Source organism: Erigeron canadensis, chromosome 1 (genome assembly GCF_010389155.1).
Source record: "Erigeron canadensis isolate Cc75 chromosome 1, C_canadensis_v1, whole genome shotgun sequence".
NCBI classification, from domain to species: domain Eukaryota; kingdom Viridiplantae; phylum Streptophyta; class Magnoliopsida; order Asterales; family Asteraceae; genus Erigeron; species Erigeron canadensis.
The window spans coordinates 42509498-42515288 of NC_057761.1; the positions used below are offsets into that span (position 1 = coordinate 42509498).

General features: G+C 29.6%; 1 long non-coding RNA gene across 1 annotated transcript; it reads left to right on the top strand.

Annotated features, from left to right (window-relative positions):
- The first annotated feature begins 810 nt into the window (after positions 1 to 810).
- On the top strand, positions 811 to 2650 carry LOC122596991. Its single transcript, XR_006323396.1, has 3 exons — positions 811 to 1129; positions 2067 to 2131; positions 2492 to 2650. It is a non-coding gene; the product is annotated as an uncharacterized LOC122596991 (long non-coding RNA).
- Positions 2651 to 5791: the final 3141 nt, after the last annotated feature.

A 5791-nucleotide genomic window follows, 5' to 3' on the forward strand; every position in this document is an offset into this window, starting at 1 on the left:
TATATAAATTTTATCGCATTTAAAAACTTATATGTAACAAGTTTATATATAAATATATATAATAAGTTATTAATCCATAAATTCTAACACTTAATATACTAAAATATATGAGAGAATTTAAATTCTCCTCCTTAAACTATACAAATATCATATATACCCAATTCAAATACAAAATATTATATTTCCCTTCTTAAGAGTTATAAATATCATATATACCCAATTAATCAATTTAGTTGCATTTATAATTTTATTAACAATTGTTATACATTTTTAATCTGTTAGTGATTATTACATCCATCTTTCAATTATATGTTGGTATCATCTATGCGAATGAGTTACCACAATCAAATCATAGAGCATTTAGATCGGTAAAAAAAAAAAAATCTAATATGCATTAAATCTTAGTTTTAAGTCATATAAGCAAATTAGTATGAGCATCTAGAAAGACATACATATACTGATCATATGTCAATAAAAGGAAATGTAAATATAAATAATACAGTTAAATGACGTGAATTGTAACATCCTAATATTTTTAGGCCAATGAAAATTAACATTTATTATAGTTTTAACATTAAAATAGTTTCCTAGTATTTTATTTTCAGACACGGTGTTAAATTAGTTGGAACTTTAATGGATAGCGGATATACTACCCACTTATTTTGTTCTAGGGCGTGGCACATGGAGAATGTGCCAGCCATGTTTCTTTTGTGACTCACCCATCTTCATTCCTTCACCACCCATATTCTTTTCATCTTTGATTCATTCTATTTCTCCATAACTTTTCAATCCATTCAAGCAATTATTCAAGGGGATGATAAGGATGATAATTTCAATCAAGAATTAAACTAGTGATAACAATAATTCTTCTACCTTTCTTCTTAGCAATTTTTATGGGGTTTAAAATAGAGTGTGATTCATCCTTAATAATTAAATAATTCTTCAAGTATTCAAGTAATAATAATAATAATAATGATGATGATGATGATGATGATGATGATGATGATGATGGTTGAATAAAATCCATTTTTATGATGGTGGTGAAGTGACGGACGAATTTGGGGACAATGAATAGTGCAATTAGGGTTTGAATGAGTGATTACTAGCATATATACATCATCTAATAAAGGTATATCATTTTTCTCTATCAATCTTGAAAGTAGGGTTCATGCAAGTATAGGAAATTTGGGGGTTTATTTATATTGAGTAAATTGCTATAATATGAGTTAGAGTTCTTGTAATTTAATCAAATATAGGGTTTTTAGTTGGGTTGCATGATAGATTTTGATGAATACTAGTAAGAACAAAGTTGGACAGATTCTGTCCCTGAGTTTGAAACGAGTTAAACACCCCCATGACAGAATTTTCACTTGTCGAGTCCTAAAAAGAAAATGTAGGTTATTGTGTTAAGTAAATTTTGCCACTGGAATGGGTTAAAAAAACGAAGTATAACTCTAGATATGAATTTTTGAATTCAGAGGCGCAATGCTGATTTTTAGCAAAACTGATTTGATGTCTGTCATTAAAACGGGTAAAACACATTCTTGCAAGTTAATTCATATCTTGGTCACTGAATATAAAATGTACCTAAATGTGTTAAGAATAAGTGGCCACCGGAATGAGGTCAATATATGGTGTAGAACTCAAGTTATGGTCATTTGAAGTCAGTAAGATCAAAACTGTTTTGTTAATGAAAACAACAGCAGTGTTGGTTTTTAAAACGATCAGAAGTCATCTTTGAAAGACAATTCACATGTTGGTCACTAAAGATAAAATGTAGATATATGTGTCTTATAAATTTGGCCACTGGAATCAAGTAAAAAGAGTAAGTAGAACTTGAGTTACGCTTGTTTGAAGGTAGCTTGGTCAAATATGAAAATGGTACTTTTTGTATGAAAGTGAGTTTGGCCATATGAAAATGATATAAGAGATACATGTTATGTGAACTAACCCAAGATTAATATAAGATTGTAAATGATGGGTTTGGTGCTAAGATACTATCGAATGTGGCTAAGCGACCTTGTATGTGATTGATGACATTCTATTTATTTGTGAATCCTTGCTAGGTTGATGCATACGTATTGTGTACTTGCGGTCTTGTTGATTTATGATTTTAGTTGTCGCGGAGGAGGTGAGTTTTCTTGCATACTTTTATATATGCTTTGGGTCAATTACCATTCATGTTGAGTGTGTCTATGGTAGTAATTGATTTGGCGTTAAGTCTCATGTTTATGGTTGACTTTGATTACAGGCCTATTTGGTGGCCATAGGCTCATGTGGAGCATTTGTTATTGTTATATTTGATTGTGATGGTAATCATTTGCTTATATGGATCCATGTAATGCCTATCCCAAGGGTGAGTATTATGAATATGATACGACGGTGTCATAGTCCATATGCAACAGTCCCTTGAGCATTGCCCTCCTTCGTATGTATAAACGTATGCAAGATTAAGCTTTGCTTACTTTTTAGTTGTTTACCCTTTTTATAGGTTGTCCCGGATGTGGAAGAAAGTTAAGTAATCTAAAGATTGAAGTTAAAGTTGCTTAGTGGATATGCTTGCTTTAGCTAAATGGGGATAATGGTATTGGTATTAGGACTCTTAATGACCCCCTTTGAACTATCGGCTCATCGTACCATTGTTATGTCTTTTTGGAAAAAATATTATGATGTCTAGTGTAGACCCAAGTTTTTAGGTATTTTTCAATGGGTCGTTTTGTAGTAGTGATGTATTGATCATGATTAAATGTGTTTTGGTAAAATTTATAATCCGTAACAGGTTTGGATGATGATTTTACGAATGGATCATGCCGAAATTTTTAATTTTATAGTTTGACTTTGGTTATTTGGCAAAACGGGTAGATGACACCTTTGGTTGTAAAATGAATGCTTGGTCTTTGAAATTAGAAATGTTGTATTATGAAGTTTGGTTTTGGGTTGAAAATTGTAATTTGACCGAGTGTCAAGAATAAAATTTGGTGTTGTTGCTGTACAGGACTCCCACTGCGGCGCAGTGGAAATTTATGGTCCGGGTGATGTTTTGTTTCCACTGCGGCGCAGTGGGGAATGCACCCCCCCCCCCCCCACTGTGGTGCAGTGGGATATCTCTCAAAAAAAAAAATCTTTATTTTTCTATTAATTCGAGTTGAGTCGTTTCATGAATAAACAATAAAGCAGTTTATATCATTTATGTATTTTACTGTGAATGCAGGTCATTTTGATTGCATTAATACATGGCCTGACATTTTATTTGAAAAAGAAGAAAGGATAAATTAACTATTGACATATTTTATTTGAAAAAGAAGAAAGGATAAATTAACTATTGACATATTTTAAAAAGTAAAATTTTAATTGTCTTAGAAATTTAAATTTAATTAAAGCTTTCAAATTCGGTATAAATGATATTCATACATTACAAAGAAGAGAAATATTATTCTTTTAAATTGGATATACATGATATTTTTGTGTTTGAGGAGGGGAAATATGATATTATATATTTGAATTTGATATATATGATATTTACATTGTTTAAGGAGAGAAAATATAAAATTCAATCAAAATAGATAAACTTAATAAATAATGTGATGTAGCTAAAGGAGCGACATTTTATGGGTGAATGTGTCGCCCTACTTTTAGTCTTGATGCGTGAGAGGCATGTCTCGTCATTGCAAAATACATATGGTGGTCTATTGGAGCGACATTTCGTCTCAAATAATATCGTTTTAAAGGATGTTGCCCCAATAGAATTGTGAAAATAGAAAAAAAATTACTAGTGGTAATAGAACACCCCAAACTTCAACATACTTTTTGAAGCAATAACTTCAGTTTTTCATAGTACGTACCACTTTAATATTCTAAGCACACGTATTTATTGTTGGAAATTTTATGTATATTTATTATTTAATGTGTTTAAATAATATAATATAAAATATTCAAATTAATATATATATTAAAATGAAGTTGAAAGTATGTTTAACTAATGTGGGTTTGTCCCACATTGGTAAAAGAATAAACATTAAGTGTGTTTATAAGTAGGAGTGTTGAGGGATTATAATTCCTTATAAGGGACTACCCAATTCGCGTAAAGAGAGGGCGCCTTACTAAATAGGGGCACTTCGCCACGGAGGGTGCGAAGCACTCGACACGCCCGGGACCGGGATTGAGGTCGTAGGCGATGAAGCGTAATGTGACTTTTTAGTGACGCACTTTGCACTTAGCACGCTTGCATCGCTGGCTAGTTTAACTCGGCTCGATTATGGCTTCCATGTCTCATTGATTATGGCTCAGTGGGTTTGGTTGGTAAGTTTAAGTGGGTTTGGTTGTTAAGTTTAAGTGGATGCAGTTGTTCCTGGTTTAACACTGGAATAACACTTGCATTAGTCTAGCAAGTGACACATGTTGATTAACCTTCTAAGGTTAACAAGTGTTTTCCACTTAAAAATCTGGTATACATATATATCTCTTTTGTATAATCAGAGTATTAACAACACCACCTAGAACACTTCATCTTGGATTATCAAACAAACTCTTTTTCCTTCTCTTCTCTTCTATCAATTCTTGAAGGTATATTTCGGGTTGTAGGTTAACTCCGACAGTACACACTGCTTAGGCTATTGTACCCTGGAAAACTGACGGGTTCACTTGGATGTCCCGAAATCAGTTTTAAGGAACTTTGGTTTAACCATATCCTTAGCTCGTTTTGTTTTTTTCTTTTCTTTAGTTTATGTAACTTTGTTTCTTGTTGTATTTTAAATTTATTATCAATAAAATGTTATTTTAGTGAATGGTATTCCTACATTTGTTTCTTAATTTAATGAAAGAAAAGGTTGTAAACGAATCAAATGAATATAAACAAGATTTTTTGGTGTTCATCTGTTTAATATAATTAAGTATTCTCGATGTAAAATATAACATATAAAACTGTGTTAATTGTCTAGATGAACCACAACTTAAAATAATTCATAAAAAAAAAAATTAAAATCTATACTAAATATTACAAAGTATTAAATTTTTTTATTAATAAGTTAATATATATATATATATATATGCTTAAACAGTAGTATTCCTAATCTTTTAAAGCCCTCATCATTTAAAGCTATTTTTTAAATTTGCAACAAAGTTTTTTATCCTATGTGACATCTCTGTATTATTTTTTTTGACAATATTTATTTCTTTTATATATATATCCACAAAATTATATATCTAAATACATCATATTAAACTAAAAATATATATACAAAATTCAAAAACAAAAATAAGAAATTATAAACCGTATAACTTAAAATCTATTTTTAAAATTAAAAAATATTTAGTTTTCAAAATATTTATATAATATCCTACGTACTATATAAACTCTAACCAATAACCATATATCACATTGATCATTTGATATTTTAATTTAGTTTTTTTTTTAATCTTTTTTATCTTTCTTGGTGAACATGTAAAAATAATTTTCTTTCTTATTTAATGAGAGTTTTTCTTTAAAAATTTTTTTTTCTTCCATTAATCATATATCTATATATCTATTTAAAGAGTAGTTAAACAAGCCTTGTAAAACATTCTTCAAACTAAAAGTCATTCTAAAAAATTGACACGTAAGATTTATCGTATGTGACAACTCCATATTTTTTTAACAATATCTTATAGCCTATTTTATATTTATAGAAAGTTTAGATTAAAAAAAGAAAAAATCTTCCATCAAAATGATCAAATCTTATGTATATATAATCACAATTACAGCTTTATAATTCAATATTAAATATTATATTAATGCTACAGACTACAGTTCTTT